The following is a 19,383-nucleotide window of genomic DNA, read 5'->3' as shown; positions in this document are numbered from 1 at the left end:
TGGGGCTGGATTTTTTCCTCTTACATAATAAACTCCACGATGATAGTAAATCATATGGGAGATGGAAGAGTGACTGTGTGTGGTGAATGTGTTAAAATAAGGAGCGAAGAAATCAAATTTAAAAAGGGTGGGTCGCCTACCCACAGAGATACTATAGTCTCAGAAGACACTGAGGAAAATCAATAAAACTTGGCGAAGCTGAAGGAAAATCCTCTTTCATATCACCGAATTGAAGTAAATTTATTTATGATCTTCTAAAGTGCCACTTATTTTAATCGGATCCACACAAGGCACAACGAAAAAAAAGTAAATCATTCGGCATTTGATTTAATTTACAATTTATGTTTTTTTGATTATTGGGAAGTCTGTCGATGTGAACAAACATTTCTCTGTCTCGAATTTCGTTCTTTTTTTTCACCTCCACACACCTTCCTCCTCGTTAACAAAAAGGAAGAAGAAGTTTCTCTGAAGGTAGGAGATGTTGGAAGAAAAAAGTTTTGGAAGACGGCCAGGTAGAAAAATTATCATTTAATTCTTGGGAGTTTCTTCTCTCTCCTCCAAACGATATATTGAATAACCAAATGGGAAAAATACAAATCAAATCACATTAACATTCTTGAAAGTCAAGAAATTAAAGCAATTTGTCAGAGATTATCAGCAAAACACATGGACTGAGAAGTTGAGGATGACTCTCTAAGGTGAATTTCAATGCATGTTCTTGGCAATAAAACTCTTGAAATTAACATTACATTCCACTCTTTATTGCTGCCCAAATTCAGCAATTAGAGAAATATTCTCGGACTTAAACATGATTTACATACTTCCTCCACCAACTTCAATAAGAATCACCTTTGATTGTAGTTTTATTGAGGCCTTCTTTTTTTCCATCAAATCACATTGAAGACCTCACGTTTTTTTCTCTCAGTGTCCCATTGTGGCAAAAAAAATCCTCCACAATTGATGGGTGTTGTTAGAAAAATCTTTTGGAAATTTAATTCAATTTTCTTGTTAGGAGACGTTCTTTTTGTTCATTTACCGCGATACCAAATAGGGTGTTATATAATTGAAGTAAAAGATGAAAAGATTGCTTTTTCTTGTAAAATACGTTCCAACTCATATTCACCGCCGAAAGGGTTTGTTGCAGCTGAATATGCTCAATTTTTCGATAGTTATCTCTCGTATGTTTGTGCTTCAGTGTTGGGAAAAATTCGAGACTTTCTATCCGGAATATCAATTTTATTAAAATAAAAACAACAGAAGAATATATTGCAATATTGCATAGTTATTTTGTTCAAAAACATGACAATAGACAGTGCGAAGACTGGGATATTATATTAAAAGTATTAGATCTGTTTACAAAAATAATTGATTTCTCTGTATAAATAAATATAAAAAAAATATTTAGTTTTATTATAGTTCTAAATATCGCTACAAAATCTGATACTTTCATCACATAAATATTTATACAATTTTAAAAATTTTAAGTATTAAATTGCTGTTTTAAATTTATTTTAACAAATTTATATGTTATATATTTTTAAATTCAGCAGTCGTATTAGATGATTTATATGCACTTTCTTCTTAAAATAACCCATTCTTGCTCTGAACGATACAATTATTAGGGGAAAGTGCTCTCCCTTCGAACGTTCATGCCTTCGAATAATGTGAATTTCTTTTGTTTTTCGTAAGAGAATTACACTAAATCATTACGGAATTATCAACAAATGATTAAGTCAACTAATATTTAATAGAAATGTGTAAGTTTCTTTGGAAAACTAAAAGAAAATTCACATTATTCGAAGGCATGAACGTTCGAAGGGAGAGTACTTTCCCCTAGTAGTTAATGTAAGTTAGTTTACATATCAGTAAATCTGAAGAAAAGTTTTAAAACTCTCTGTAAAAGTGAAGTAATTTATTTAAAATAGTTTTGTAATAATATTTCAGAAGAAAATCTTTGGAAATATAGAATTTTTTGTGTATTGAGCAAAATAAGTTAAACCGTAGATTTTTTAAAAAATATACTTTAACGAAAAATATCTGCAAGTCTATGTGCACTTTTCATTGAACATAAGAAGAAGAAAGAACTTTTTCAAAGTTATCGGTCTTTAAGCCTTTAAGGACGAATGGGACACCGGTGCGGTGTGCCAAAAAAAATCGATTTTCCGAAATAATTAAGGACAAAATAACTTCGAAAAAATTGTTTTTCGTTTTGAGACACCGGTGTCCCACTCTTCCTTAAAGGTAACTGCTAACACGTGTGTAGAAATATCTGTGAAAATTTCTTTAATAAACCAAATTTTGACAGAAATTTCTCACAGTGTAGAAATCACAAGGACATATCTGAGGGTGCGTTTAGAAAAAGAACCGCTAAATAATGAAAAATCTCCTCTAGTGGTTCGTTTTTGGAATAAAACTTTCTACCAGTATTATACGTTTCTAAGTGTGTCTTAGCGAAAATAGAAACTCTGAGATATTTTCCATATTATTTTGATGGAGGCAGCCAAAATCCACAACAGAATTTTTTTTGTTGCAGATTTTTTTTGGCTTTTTAAAGGAAAGCATAAACTTAGATGGTTGTAGGAAAAAAAATATTTTAGATCACTGCTAACTCAGTCGTCCTCAAAGTTTTAAGGTATTAAGTGGATCACAAAGATTAAATAACTGAATATTTTCTCTATTTTTTTTACAAACTAATAAAAAGAATATTTAATTTAGACTCCGAAGCAAATTGAAGTACAAAATTCAAACTATATTTTCTAATTTTTTTCTATTTAAAAGTCTTAAAAATTCATTCATTCAGATATGATTTGCGAATGCATTTTTGAAAAAGCTCTACTTTCAGAGTAGGCCACTCAATGGGCCAAGTGGTAGAGCACTCGCTCTATGATGCAAGTGTATCGAGTTCGAATCTTCTTTTTGAATTGCATCCAGCGAGCTTAACTGAACTTGATTCCACGGGGCATGGGTCTGACAACTCCATACGTGTATAAGAAAAAATAATAATGGATGTCCCGAACTCCCCTTGTGGGAAGGCCTAGTTCCTGTTTGGAAGGTTGTGTCACCATTGTTATTATTATTACCTTCAGAGTAGATTCGTCTAAAATCATTGAACAAAATGTTAGCAGATGAGTTAAGTTCATACTTAACTTAAAGATTTTCGAAAATATAAAATTTTTGGCTTTAGATAAATTTATAATTCTGATTAATCGTGACTATACCGAAAGCTAATTTTTTTTCTAAAAACTAGGTCCCATTAGTGATTGAATTTTTAAAATTTTAAAATGAAAATTTTGGAAAATACAGTTTAAATAAAGTTTAAATATAGTGCTAAGGAGATTAAATTAAATAGATGTTTTAAATATTATATTGAAAAAATATACAAAGAAAATAATGGTGTTTTATAATCTTTTTGGTTCACATAACCCCTTAAGAAGTGTTGTCACTCTAGTATAGTGAAAGATAAATGTTGCTTTTTGAATTAATTTCTCTACTAAATTTCAGCATAAATGACCCAGATTTGTGTTTGCAAATTATTGCTGAAAAATTGTAGATATAATTCTCATTAATTTTGCAAAAGTGTGAACGAGGAAAATATCAGAAAATTGTGGGTGCGACTGCAGTAAGAGAAAGAGGGCAACAGCGACAAATTTCAAATATTCACACAGAAAATTATCTCTTAGCAAATAACTCAGGAGAATTCTGTACTTCATATGTTTGTGCATTTGGAAGTCAGCACAATCAGTGTGTTTCCCACACTTTTGCGGTGTCAGCGTGAAAATATGAATTTTCGTACATTTTGTACGCGGTATTTGTTTGAAAATTCTCCGTGGCTGCATTTGGATGATGCCGTGCTTCACACGCGAATATGAGATTCCATATATACCCCATTTGCCTATATCTATTTCCATAGCCACATCTCTCAGCTCAAATTGTGCAAAGATGGGACTGGGGCAAAATATGGGGAGCTATTCTGGAATTCCAGAGATGTTGCTGCGGAAATTAATTTTTCGCCTTGATTCATTTCCACTTTGCACCAAACGAGCTGTAGAGGCAACAGTGCTAGAATAGAAGTTATGACCATATGAAGTTCTCTGGGTTACGAAGTTGTACTAAAAAGGGGAAGAAGATGAATCTCTGCTCCGAATAATAATACAATAGCCAGGTACAATAAATTTAATTTGATAATAAATTCTCAAAATGACTGTGTGAATTTTTAATTTTTTTCTTTAAAGTGTCGCGATATCTTGAGCCTTTAAAAAGTAAGAATTCGACGGAAAAAAGAAACCCATTGAAATAAAGCTTTTAATGAAAAACAAAAGATATAATATGAGTACTTGTGAAAATTGCGGGGTAAAATTTCACGAAGATGCGGAGGAATTGTGATGAAGAAGGCAAAGAATGGAAGAATCATCACATGGAAACACGAGAAGCTTTCAAGACTGAAATAATCACATCTTGCAATCTGTAATTAGAGATGTAATGCTCTGAATTTATATTTTACTCTCGATAATGAAAATTTATCACCATTAGAAGAATGAGGTTTATATTGGAAAAGACCAGAACAAATCACTCAACTTCCCACATTCTTTCCTTCACCATACTGTATTCTCAATTTGCTCGTCGAATTCCTCCTTCCTTTTTGGATTCCTTTGGAGCAATAAGTAGGAATGGGGTAGAGAATAAAAGAATGAGTATTTGTGGCTTAAATGCGCGCACAGGAGGATTGTAAAAAGAAGAGACTGGCGCCAATTTCTACGTGCTCTGGGTACTCTTTCTCAATTTCATTGTGCCATGAACCACGAATAGATGATTTTCTTCGTATTTCCACGGAATCATGCCTCCTCACCCAGGGGGATGTCATCACTGGGATAAGTGATGTTCATGGAGTTAGAAAGTGTTTAAATATTGGTAAATGGACTTGCAAAAGTCAGTTTTTCTGCTCAATCTTAGAATCTTTTAAATCGATAGATTTAAAATGAAATTATAGTGCCATTACCGGGTATGCCGGGTATTATCTAAAGTTCTATTTTGTTAAAAACTTATAGAATTCTTATTATATTCATAAAATGTAAATAGTTGAAATGGTAAAATGAATAGAAAATATCCACACTTATGATGAAATTTAAGATACTTTTCTTAAAACGCTTCTTCCATCCTTTTTTATCCTATCGAGGTTTTCCTTTTTTATTCTTTTATTTTTATACATTAATCATTCGCTTTTATTGACCTTTTTGATTCGACTCAGCGGCAGCGACACGTACTCCCTTTAGTCCTGCTGCCGTTTTTATCCCTGCTTTCTTGAAGAAATTATGACTGACACAGTAGAACTGATACGTACTGATTTAAGATACTTTCTGTTATACGTGTTTCAGGCTCAAGGTTTTGCCACCCGACTTAACTACTCTATTTTCTTATCACTCAAGATTTTTTGGAAAAAAATTATTTCAGGATTGTATTATTAAAGAAAAATGATTTATTACAATATTAAAAAAAAAGTGTCAAATTACTTCTTATTTAGGATTTTAAGACCTCTGGGAACTAGACTAGATAAAAATTTTCCGAAATTAATTTATGGACACGAATATTCGATAACCGGGTTTGAAAGTATTAGAATCTTGGAAGAAATCTCACGGAAGGGACAAGTAGTTTCCTTAAGGAGCAGCTCAATTAGGCTAGAATGTAGCTTTTCTTTAAAACAAATTGTCCCACCAATTTACCTTACTAAGTAATTTTTTCCTTTTCAAGACTTCTTCTCAATCTTTCCTTATCTTTTTTTGTCTTTTTAATACCGACTTAAATGATTAATTAAAAGATGTCACTCCCCAATGTATTTAACAAATCATTGACATGGGCATCTCATATTCACTCAAAGATTAATGATACTTAAGTACTTGTTCGATAGCCATAATTTCCTAGAATCCGTGGGTGAAGTTTTCCAATAATCTTGTTAGAAGTACCGAGCAGATATTTTGTGTCCCAGCATCTTATACGGCCTAGGCTTTCCACACTTTTATACTAAGTGAAATTTCATTTCAGAGGCAAAAGGGTGTACGGTCGTTTTGTAAGGGACTGAACTATACTGAAATTATTCATTCTTTTTTTCTATTCTTAATCTTTTTTCTTCGCATTAATCTCCAGAAGATATTAAGATATGTATGTTGATTATCAGTGCGAAAGGTGTTAACTAGCTATTCCGAAGCCAAAGTTACATAGTAAAGCATCTTCAAAAATAGAAACGAAATTAAAATCTCTTATGTCGTGTGTTTTTGAAATTATTTTTCAATATGTGACAAATTATAAGACTCTGAAAATCACCATATCAATCAATGGCGTTAGTAAATAAGACCTAAGTAAAAGTTTGTAATCAATGGAGTGCAAACTGAGTGTACAGTACTTCAAAAGAAAAATTTAAAATTAAAAAATAAATAAATGTTAGATTATCTAATCTCGGGTACTGCCGCAATGTTGAAGACACTTAGAAAAGCAAAATATACAAGATTTATTTCCAAACTCAACTTTGATTTATAGAGTAATTCCGTCAATTTATTCAAATTCATTACAAAAATACACACTTAGTTTTACGAGAGTAAATTAATTTACTGTACTTACTCTTATTAAATTGCTAAAAATACTTAATAATTTTGCCAAAAATAGTCCTGATTTTCCCTCATTTAAAATATAAACTTTTCATACGTATAAATAGTTAAACTTAAACTTTTACTGTATTTACGGTCTTGAATGATGCACCTCTTAACCCTCAATCAATTGCTGCGACTGGTAAGAGAGTGTGGCAGAGTCTGGGATTGAAATCACAGAAAAAGTTACTCTTCAAAATATTTCTGCATTCGTGCAAGTAGCCCCAACAGATTTAGGGGAGAGTGAAAAAGATCCCTGTAAGCAAATACGGTTAAAAACAATGAAAAAGTTCACTTATCGTAATTCTTTTCCGTCTGATGGCCATGGCTGCACGAAAACGGGGAGACATTATCGGAATTACCGAGCTAGAAATCTCCATCTGTCTCCGTAAGTAAATCCATTGAACTAATTTTGTCGAAATTACAAATTTCTCTTCTTTCTCTGTGCCTTGGTCGACGAAATGGCTAAAAGGAAATTGTTTGGTCACTCTTCTATTTTCTCAATCAATCGTGACATTATCGTCTATGCACATGTCTAGGAGATTTCACATGGCAAATCGAATTAGATTCTTGGAAAGACATTGGCAGAGCTTCTCCAAAAGGAGGATAAAATCCTTTATTTTTTTTTACGGGGGTGTGGGGTAAATGTGCAATTTTTATGGGTGACTTAATGTTCAACTTTATTACCGCACTATTTCTACTTTGCTGTAGGATGGAATATTACTGTCTTCGAGGAGAATGAAAATTTCAGTGATTTCAGTAAATTATGTCGTCTCTGGAGGGTCAAGGGGAAGAACGAGTTTAGTTTATTTCGAGAATATTGATAAATTTTTAGTGTAAGTTTCTTGTTGGATATTGCTACCAGTTCCTTTAAATCCAATTGATAGAAAAGTGATTGCAGTAAAAATTCATTCGTTTTCTGCAAATAACCAGTGAGTGGTATAAAAGTTTGACGAAAAATTCATACAGATGAAGTTCATTTCACGAGGAATTTAATTTTGAGTTCACTTGCAACTTTTGATACATTTTCATTTTATATCAAATTTATTTGGATGTTGATCCTTTCAGTATTGGTTTTTCTGTTGTAAGTCATACACAAAGTTTCTAATATTGTCAATTTTCTTTGTTGAAGAATTCAATAAAACTTTTTGTATAAGGCTACAGTTCGTGCTATGAAATTTCTGATTATTTGACCTTTATGTATGATCCTATGACCTCGTCAACAGTATGATGGAGAATTTTATTTATATATATATTTCCAAGTTCCAAGAAAGTTCCCATCAAATGAAAAGAATTTCCATTTTCGTGTATAGAGATTTTATTAGCAAAATAGTTGGGAATTTTATAAAAATACTCTCTATACCCCATCCATTTATTTTCCAGTAGTAAATCCATATGAAGTTCTGTAGCATTATATTTGCAAGAAATAGTTGTTTGAGTGGAATTCTTCACTGTTGACTGTATAAATTTACTATGGCCAAAAGGACAGCAATATTGAACTGTTTCTTGTGTAGTGGAAGCAAAAAGGGCTGGAGGAGGAGACTCCTCCAAATAAACATATTCCTAAAAGGCTACATCATGTGCTACACGGGGGCAAGAATGGAATGGATGTATGTAATGCAATTGTGTTGTTAGTTTACATTTTCCACCATACATACTTGGTGGATTAAATAAATTCTTGGGGGATAAGATTGAATGATTGAAATTTGTATTTGTATTCCTTGAAATTATATTTATTCAACCGAATGCCAAATTTACAATCAGTCCAACAGCATATTCTTCCATGGGTATTGTATGGGGATGGCAGTACAAGTTGATGGTGATGAAGGGGACATGCAATGCATTTTCTGAATTAAATTGAACGTATGCACACATGGAAATTTGTCTTATAGAAGAAAATCTTGGGGAATAAAGTATTGTCGCATGTGCACCTTCTTCTTTGAACCTTTCAGTATACACACAATAATCATCGCATCAAAATCTTCCATGAATTTCTTGTATGCATGAATATTCTGCATTCTGCAAATACCTCTGTGACTCTGTCTTACAAACTTTTTAGTGTAAAATTCTTGACATTTTTATCATACACTTTTGGGCGATGTATTTAGCAGAAAATCAATTTCTCACACAATCCACCTTGCAAGAGTTTTACCAATGGAAAAATGTTATAGAGTTTCCACAAGATGGAACAGAGTTGAATGTCTTTGGATGATCAGAGATAGGATCAATTTCAGTTGATACATTTGCAACAGGATTCACTGCTCGAGTCGCTCGAACTCTACAAATCTAAAGAAAGATAGCGATTTAGAATCTTTTGAGTTTTCCAAACCTCAAAATGTTAGTGGATTAAGATCAGGAATTATATGTTCTTTATACAAATATCCTTTACCTAATTCCTTACCACCAAATATTTTATGGGCTAAACATAATCATAGTGGATCATCTCGAGCCTATTTGGGGTTTTAGCGCAATTATAACAGAAAAACGATTAGATTACAAATTTGAGCATTTTTCTTTAATCTTGCTTTGGATTATTTTTTGGTTGAATAGGCCTTAGTAAATGAGGCTATCTTGAGCAGTACGATGGATATTTAAAGAAAAATAAGGAAACGGACATTCATATTCGAACTCCATCATACTGAACTGTCCTCACCGTTATCTACAATTGATAAAATCACTTACTGAAGTACAATACAATTTTCTCAGTAACACAAGCACCAACGATCTTGAACAATGCATATTGGTAGGTGATGAGACTCACTGAAATAGACAAGAGACTTCCTCATTTGACCGTTTTCTGGGCTAATTGCCAGATATGTTGTACGCCCTACGATGTAGGGGAAAGTACTCTCCCTTTGAACGTTCATGCTTTCGAATAAAATGAATTTTCTTTTATTTTCCTAAGAGACTTACACAATTATTACATATTTATCAATAACTGATAATTAACTAATATTTAAGAGAAATGTTAAAGTCTTTTAGGAAAAATAAAAGAAAATTCACATTATTCGAAGGCATGCACGTTCGAGGGAAGTGTACTTTCCCCTATGCTCTACAGCAGATTTACTGATCGAAAAAAAGCATTAATGACAAAACTAAAAAAATGCTTTCAAAAACGAATCGTCGCGCCGAGACGCTTTATTTATAATAAGAATTAATCCAATTAAGCTAAACTTATTATATTTTACTTTTTAGAAAAATCTTTTGAAAGTTTGAGTTAAATTGTTGCTTTTAACAAGCAGCTGATTTTATTAGACTTATTCAAAGTAGAAATATTTCTTAAAAAATAACTTAGGGTAACTGTGCCAAATTTCGGCATAGTTACATACAAGCGCCAATGTCTCAAGTTTGAAGTTTGAAATGTAATATTTTTAATGCAAATTGATTTTTTTATTCCTTCTTCATAAGGAGCGTTGTTTGGACCTTCTAGACAGTTTATCGTCTTTATTTACTCTAAAATCATTCTTATTACATTTTAAAATGAATACAAATGTAGACGTAGCTTTGGTGCCCTATTTCGGCCACCTTCATTCTCATAGTTCCTTGCCCTTCAGGAATTCTTCCAATGTCTTTTTCACGTCATCTCGTTTGTCGAAGCTACATTTTTTGTAATTCTTTTGCATTGTATAATCTCTGGAGTACGTAAAACTAAAAATTTATGGAAATTCAAGGAACAAAAAAGGTGGCCGGAATTACAAGCTGGCCGGAATTTGGCACACTTACCCTACATGTCATAAATTTTTTGAGATCAAACAATAACTTCGTAAACGTAACCAGTGAATGTGTAAATAGCCAAGCATTTTTAAGCAGATTAGAAATTTATTGAAAAAAATGAGAAAATAGGTTTTTTTTTCCAATGGTTGGTCAGAAATTTTTGATGAAATGGGATAATGAGACAGGTGACCAGAGAACAGGGGTGGAATGACAACTTTTCGATGCTACCCCGATGCTTTAATTTTTGCGCATTGATTTACTATTATTGTGATATTGTAAAAAGAATGTGTCTGTTGATAAATATATTAGCTAAAAAATTTGCAGATATTGTTTAAGTTTTCTAGAATCGACAGTCGGTACTACCGAAAAGAAGTTATTACATTACGTCAGATCTGCTCAAAAATATTTTCTGAAAAGATTATGAAGCAGTATACCCTAATCTATCTGTGTTTAATTTCCAAAGTTCGAGATAAATGCCTATTGCATAGCACTTTTTATTGATGGAAATCAATAAAGTCTCAAAATCGGTAATAAGTAAAAGTTTAACTTTAGTCTGGATTTCCGGTAATTGTTCAAATAGGTTTGGCTTGAATTTTTCCCTTCGAAAATCTTGTTAAAGATTTATTACTCTGATATTTATCGAATATTTTATCTGATATTTTATTATCTGATTTATCCCCTAATGATAAAATTTGTTATTTCATTTAAAAAAAAATACTGACCATATTCTTAGATATTGATCTTTATAAACTGTTTTGGACTCATGCTCAAATAAATTATTATCAATACATAGACCAAAGTAAGTTCTAAGAATGTTGAAGCAGCTGTATCTAATGTTTGAAATTCTTCTTTACAGATTTCTCATCTTCAGTGTTTCCGGTGAGTATGGAGTTCCGGAAAGTTTTGAGCATCACCTCGTAAATTAGCCGCTGGGTATCGTGGCTTGCATCTAGGTTAATTTTCCCCGTCTTTTAACCCAACTCTGATGGTATAAGAGAGAAAATTCAATAAAATTCTTCACCTTTTACGTGGGTATGAAGACTGTCCCAGGAATATTCATAATGGATTTATCTGACGGCAGAATTATAATAATGAGAATAATATTCGTGTGCGAGGATTCTGTGAGGCATCTCTCACGGAGAGTGGTAATATATGAGTGCAGAGATGACCTGAAGCACATAAATTCTCGTCTTATCACTTCTCTAAGTTCACTTCTATATTGTACAATCTATAATACTTGTGTGCCACACGAATTCCAATTTCTTTAACTCGATCCCCTCTGACCAAGACACATTGGGAACCAATGGACATGGTATTTGGTTTATTCCTTGGATTGGATTTGAAAGAATATTTCGGGATGAGTTGGTCAAACATGTATTTTATATTAAAGGTATATTATTGCATTTTGAGGTGAAGAGATAACGTCGGGATGAGACATCTCTTCCATGGGTATGCCATCAATGGATCGAAGGCAAAAAGTTCATTCTTTGGTGCAGATTTTCTGTATCCCTTTGTGTCTCTTATATCCAATGTCTCGGATGGTATTCTTTCGCGGATGGTCAATGTGACGGAATCATTGAGGTTCTCTGTGTTGCTACTCCTGACGATTGTGGGCCATTTGAAATTCTTTCACGACACAAAACCATAATATGACCGGTCTTCTTGGCACCGTGACTCTTTGTCGGCATTCGCTGTTGCTCTCCTGTTTACTTAAAGGCCACTTTTTCTTCGAGTTTGTAAGAAAACCCGTCATATTATCTTTTAATATACAATTGTAAATGAAGCACATTTTCATTTATTCACGAAATTCGAGCGATGTGCGTGACGTGATTGCTAATTTAAAGTCCATTCCCACTTCTACAAATATCCATGCTTAATATCTTCTTGGGAAAAACAACCATGAAAATGGCATGAGGGTGCCCGAAAGACCAAATTCAAAAAAAAAGAACCTTGGAAATGCCGAAGAGATCACAAGCAAATAATCATGATTTATTTTGCAATTATTGCAATAATCGAAAAGCAAATCTATCATTGTGACATGGCTTTGCCGCTCGAGAAAAATCTTCTGGGTAATTCAATTTTAAGAGTACTCACCGTTGTTGCATCGAAGTTTCCCATTTAATTAAATATTCCTCAGCAATTGTAACTATTTTTTTCCCGTCTCGTGCTATAGAGTATATCGTCTAGCTAGGGAATCATGGCTGGAAGGTATAAGAAATGGTCATTAGTGAAACGTTTTTTAGCTGATTTTGATGGTTGTGCCACATTTTTCACAACCATTAACGTTGCAAATTTATTTATTTTTTTTCAAGAGCCCCAGTCTGAGATGAGTTCTCTATTTTTCTTACAATTATATTTCAGTCTTACTGTTCTTCCTGGAAAAAATCGAGCAACTACAAGTTAAATTCGTATTTTAAAGGATTTAAAAAAATATTTCTCAAATAAATCAATTTAAATAATATAATCAGGTATAAATACATACTTGGAAGCATTTTAAAAAAGAAAAGAAAATGTATTACTTACTATTTATTATTTATGTATTATTTATTTAAAGTAAATGTATTATTTACTATTTAAAAATCGATATATACCGACCATTTTTACTAATCGACTGCCTTATATGCTGTAGCCCTTAAAAATGATACTAAGTCTTTATTTTGTCCCACTCGTCCCACTGCATGTTTTCTATAACTACCTGTTTAAAAAAAATGCAATAAACGATATATGTATTCCGCGGCCACAATGAATACGACCGGACGTTACAGTTCCTTATTTAAGTGGCTGCAACGTCCCTTTAAAGGATCGGGCCTCTCGCACTAACCTCTTCCAGTCCTGGCGACTCTCCACCAGCTCCGTCCAGCTGTTGAAGGACATTGTACACTACTTATTTCCATCGTTTTCTGGGGCACCTCCCCCCCCCCCCCCTTATGCATATCCCTTCAGGTTCACTGTTTAGTAGCTTTCTGGGCATTCTTTCAGTTGGCATTCTTTGAATGTGTCCCAGCTAGCTGGAAGCTAAACTTCCAGCTTATGTTAAGTCCGGATACGGTACTCACTACTAAGTGATTCCCTCACTGGGCCAAAGATCCGTCTCAGAATTCGCCTCTCGAAGATCAAGAGCGATTGGTCTTCAGTTTAGGTCATTGGCACTACCTTTAAACCATAAGTGACAAAGGACCAGAAAGTTACAAATGATTAAGGTTTAATTAAAATAGTACTTTCATTGTTCTTTTGTAAAAAAGAAAATTTCATCTGACAATGCCAATGAGTGAAAGTCCGGTCCGGAATACTCCTAATGCGGTGCAATTTCACACAAAATGGGGCAGTTCCTAAGAACGAATACTTTACGTTAAATTGAAAAATTAAAACAGAAAATATAGAATTTTATCATAATTTTTTCATTAGTTGCTTAATTTTAATTTATTTGCGACAAGGTCTTGTGAAGAACTTCTCTTTTCTTTAGTATGGCAAAAATAATACTACCATTAAATTTAAAACTTGTAAGCACTCAAAAAACACTTAAGGAATATGTTTTTTTTTGAAATTTTTTTTTTAATGTAGTTTTAGGAAATCCATTTTTTAGTTTGAAATTTTATGCACAAAAAAAAAGAAAAATCGTTTCAATTAATCAAGTTGTTTTTAATCAAGTCATTAAACTTAATTCACTTAATATGTTCTTTGAATAAATAATTGCAATAGTTCAGAAACGACTGAAAATAAAACGTCTTAAAAATTTAATTTTTGTAAAGATTACCGCTTTAGTACAAAAATGTTTTATTACATTCCCTTTCAAAGTGATAAGGAAAATATTTAAAAGTTTTGGAATATCCCCTTGATTGAACTACTTCTCATCTATACATTTGATCTTCCAACAATGTTAATTTTATACATTTTATATTTTTTTGGCTGTAATAATTAAACAAAAAGTCAATGATAAAAGCTCATTAAATAGGATTCACCATATACACAAAAGCCAAAATATAATTTTATCAAATTTCCAGTTTTAAGCTACTCATTGACATATTTCATTTTAATTTCGTTAGTTGCCTTGTTTTTAATATTTGTGTATGTTTTTTTTTTTTACAGAAATTCTCTTTCTCTATTTTTATATGTGGAGCTCAGAGACAAAATGACACATATCCTATGGCTAAAGCATAGGATATGTGTCATTTTGCCTCTGTGAGCTCGACATATATTTGTTTAACTTTAATTTAAAAGCATGAAAATTCGAAAAGAAAAATATTGCGTAAATAGTAAATGTGTCGTATTATGCTTAATGCACAATGTGTTTTGTTTTGTAAACATATTTTTGACATTTCAGTGAGAGTGAGTGAGTGAGTGAGATCTAGTCATCTCGCTCATTCTCATGGGAAATTTTGAAAACATGTTTACAAACACAAGTTATTGTGCGTCGAGCATTATGCCCATCGCACAATAACTTTTGTTTAGTAAACATGTTTTTGATATTTCAATGAGAATGAGTGAGATCTAGATCTAGTCATCTCCCTCACACGTATAGAAAATTTTAAAAACATGTTTACAAATAAAAGTTATTGTGCGTTGGGCATTAAACGACAGTCTCGATAACTTTCAGTCTCATACCACTAATCGAGCATTATGAAAAGTCTTACACCTCTATATTCAATATTACAATCATTCTTTCATTCTAAAAGAGTGGCATTTTCATCCTTTTCTCGCCTGCATTATTTAATACTTTGTTTCATTTTGATGCTGCAGCCAAAGTATCCCGGAGAAAGAGACCGGAAAAGTGAAAAAGAAGTGGTTGAAAATCCGGAAGGAGTGCCATGGAGGAGGAATCACGTGAAAATAAAATCCTCGCCCTCGTAATTACATGAAAAATACCAATATAGAGGTAAAAGAAAAAAAGTCATAACAATTATTTATAGTCAAGAAATTCACCAAAGCGTACCACTCATTATAATTTTTGTGAGAAGGATAATTTCTATTTGGTGTATGTTGCATAATTAAATTTCAATTCTCAACATTTTTATTTCACGGGCTTTTCTCTTCATTCCTTTTGTTATTTCACTTTCCCTGGGTTGTACACAAGAGGTTTGGTTCATTTCCACGGTATGTTGAGACGTGTTCTTTGACTCTGGAATTTTTTTCTGCCCTTATGATTTATAAGAAAATATCAGTCAACAAGCAACCGTTACTAATATTTCCCAAATTAACATTACAGAATAAAGTAATCAGTTCATTATAAGACTCTTGGCTGTTCGTAATCAATTATTCACAACTGAATGATCAGTGAAAAAGTTTTTTTCTCTTTCCCACAACAAAGGAAATTCTTCTCTGGGAGAGAAGTGATGCCTCCTCCTAATGCTCCAAGAATCACTTCCATGGTATTTTTCTCTTCTTTTTTTTCGGGTAATAAAACATCATCAATGATTCAACTTCCTGCTCTGAAATTACTTATTGATTCAATTTTGAGCAATATCACACAATTTGCCGAAAAAAAGGTGTGTTGTATGCATGCCTTTGTACTTTCTCAAGCACTTGTGAGACTGGGTTCTTTTGTGTACATTGGAGGTCTCTTGACAATAAATCTCAATGACATTTACTAGAATATTGCGTGCAAAAAAACAAAGATTTTTTTTTATTTCTTTTCTGAGTGCATGTTCGTAAATAAACGATTTATTTTACGATACAAACGGATTTTTCGCGCAATGAAATGTTCTGTGCCAAAAAAAAATAACCAATAAACCTGCCTATTTATTAAAGCAAGGGGTGGGTCAAAACAAGGATTTTTGTATTTCTGAGAAATGAAAAAAAATTCAAAAGGAGGGGCTTAGTAAAACATCTGCGAAGACAGGTGTGAGATAAGGGTCGTTCAATTTGTGTTATGAGATACCTTATCGTAAAATTACTTAATTGTGAACTTCTTGGTTTTTAAATATATTTTTGAATAGCAATATTTGAAGATTCTTTAACCCTTTCGAAGATAAAGAAAAATTTGTAAAATTCTAGAAAAATAATAACCATATATTCTATCATCAATCATCAGTAGGTAGTTTATCAATCGATGAACAATCCGATAATCCGAAATTCGGAAATTTTTTGATTTCTTAAAAGTTTCAGATGCGCAAAGAGAAGAGGGAGATTACAAATATGTACAAATCTTGCACTCGACAGTACTTCTTATTTTTTCTTTTGAAAATCTGAAATAGTGAGTAAATCTCAAAATTCCGAAATAGAAATAAATCCAAATCTTAAGTGTGTCTAGGGCATAAGCCTGAGTCTATTTGGAACTTTACAAATGATAAGTAACAACAACCTTTATGCAAAACCGGCTACCGGTGATCAGTGTTGGCCGTGTCGATCCTTGCATTAAATTGATACACTACCATATTTTCCAAAGTATCAATAGTTAGAAAGATTAACTGTGTTATCACACTTGCACATTAAAATTTTAATGTGATTCACATTAATTGTCGCTGGTGAGAGTCCAAAAGTGTAAATTGTGTCTTTGAGTCACTTAATATTTGGGGTTTTTCTATTTATTGATAAAATGGTAAACTTGGCCCGCAAAATTTGATATAAATTGATTTGTAGCATTAATGCGAAAAATTAATACGATTTTCTATTTAATTTTTTAATGTGAAAAATATTTATGCTTTAAGTAAATTTAAACTTAGTTTTGCAGGCCAAGTCCACTTCTTTATCAATAAATAGAAAAACCCCAAAAATTAAGTGACTCAAAGACACAAATAACATAATTTGGACGCTCACAAGCGACAATTAATGTGAATCACATTAAAATTTTAATGTGCAAGTGTGATAACGCCGTAAGTCTGCCTCTTGAAGTGTAATGATTCGCCCCTAAAATTAATAATAAAAATCACCATGTGTGTTTCAAGCTTTACTTGTTTGACCTTTTCAATCACTGTTGATAGTGTTGGTATGCCAGTAGATTTATTAAGTTCATTTGAAAGTGAATCTGATAGAGATTGAGCTGCACTCTTTTCAATTCAACCCCCTCATTCGGTCACTTGGAATCACAGCGGTGCAGCAGATTCTATCGCGTGGTCCATTTACATCGTCAAACAAGATGTTTCTGTCTAGCCACAAATCTCTTCTAATGGAGGGGAATCCCCGACGTTTGATGCAATTTGTAATTACTGTATATGCAAATTTTTTTTATCCAACCCCCATGGTGCATAGAAAGATGTGAAAGGTACAAAGTGTAAATGGGTGTTTAAAGGTAGGGTGCTGTAGGAGAGGTGTGGGCAGGCGTGTTGATGTGCTAGGGGGATAAAAATTGTTTTGACTGTATAATGTCAAACCACAAAGCCGAGGGACGACAGACGAAATAAAGAATATAGAATGCATCACATGAATATTTAACCCTCATTTTCGGGTGGTTGGGATATCTTTGACTCTTGTACACATAACACTATACATATGGTGTTATTTTCCAAGTTAAATTATTCAATTTCACGGTAACGCGATCTCATAAATCATTTTCTCGTTTTGTTAGTTGCGGGACGGATAATGCCATGATATGATAAGAGAAAAATTAGTGCAGCGTGTGAACTATTCACCAAGTTGATTCATGAAGCCGCGCCATCGTCGTCAACAGCCACTAAATGACTATTCCATCTCTCTCTTGCCACGCTTTTCGTACCAAAGACAGTGTTGGGAATTGAGGAGAGGGAACTAACCAACAAAAAAGGCCAATAATAAGCTTGTTTTAACATATGGGATGCTGTGATTCCTGTAAATCACAATGTTATTATATATTCACAAATTTAACACAGTTTTCGTAATGGCTCCAAGACAGGCTAAGACCTACGAATAGGGGGAAGTGGGTGGGTACCTTTGAATTCTAACACTTTTGAAATAGGCGAAATAGGGCTTTTTTTCCAATTTTTAAATGGAACTGGATCTTAATATGATATAAGTTAGATCCATTAATGAATTGCGAAACTTAATTGCGTAATGGTAAGCTTTAGTTCCATTTAAAATAGGAGAATAAAACCCATTTTTAAAGGTGCCTCAATTCAAAGGTATCCTATTTTCCCCTATCTTTGAATTAGGGTACTGTTGAAATAGGTAAAACAGGGTTTTTCTCCTATTTTTAAATAACTGATAAATAAAATATAAAAAAGATATAAAGAATAAATTCAGTTTCAACGGTTTCTTGCACACCTCTGCTTATGATAATTTATTTTAACTTTACAATTAGTTTTTCGACCTAAGTTATATCATGATAAAGTCCTGTTACACTTAAAAATAGGAAAAACAAGCCCTAGCTCAAAAGTGACCCAATTCAATGGTAACCCACTCACCCTAACAAAAAAATCATGAGGAAGATAATATGTTTAAAAATTTGTATAAAATCTCAAAATCACAGTAAATTTAAATGAATGATTCTCAAAAAAAAGTCTTAAAAGTCAATGATTACTTTTTGGCATTTCTTGCACTCATTGCACTCACTATTCTTTTGCAAACTTAGTAATGAAATCATTCAAGAAAAAAAAAATTAAAATTGATAGTATTTGTAAAACGAAAATAGAAAAAATGAAAAGAAAATATGATTATCAGGATCAGAGAACCAATCAGAGTGCGGATAACTTTTATGAAACCAAATTTTTGCTGTGATAGTTTTTTTTCGACATCAAAAAGCAATGATAAAATCAACTCGCAAAAATCGTTTGGAATCATTTGTTTTGAAAATATAAAAAAAATTGCTGCTACAAAGTATATCTGTTAAATTTAAAACTGATAATAAAATTGTTGTGAAAATCTGATATTATATGAAGAGATTGGTACTTTCTAAAAATCGTACTAATTTGTCGATAATGACTCCATGTATACGTCAGACTCCGAACCAGACAAGTTAATACCGGCTTCAGACCTAAGGCTTAGCTATATGGCTTAATTGCTCTAATTTATTATCAATTACATTTTTTGGAAAAATTAGGGGAGACTGGGGCAAAATTTGTCAAAACGAAAATTTCAATATTCACTATTTTCTGAAATAAAAGGCACTAAGGCTTGAAATTTTTAT

The 19,383-nt window shown here is 32.6% G+C and overlaps 1 protein-coding gene across 2 annotated transcripts in view; it reads left to right on the top strand.

Annotated features, from left to right (window-relative positions):
* The window catches only part of LOC129805534 (uncharacterized), a 332,356-nt gene that overhangs the window by 44,510 nt on the left and 268,463 nt on the right, over positions 1 to 19,383 (top strand). For both annotated transcript variants that reach the window (XM_055853510.1, XM_055853512.1), the window contains exon 2: positions 11,206 to 11,228. The gene's annotated coding sequence lies outside the window, so the exon portion shown is untranslated. The remainder of the gene's footprint in view (positions 1 to 11,205; positions 11,229 to 19,383) is intronic.

The sequence above is a fragment of the Phlebotomus papatasi genome, chromosome 3 (assembly GCF_024763615.1).
Source record: "Phlebotomus papatasi isolate M1 chromosome 3, Ppap_2.1, whole genome shotgun sequence".
NCBI lineage: Eukaryota > Metazoa > Arthropoda > Insecta > Diptera > Psychodidae > Phlebotomus > Phlebotomus papatasi.
The sequence above is the reverse complement of the archived record's forward strand: the minus strand, read 5'-3'. Positions and strand labels throughout refer to the sequence as shown.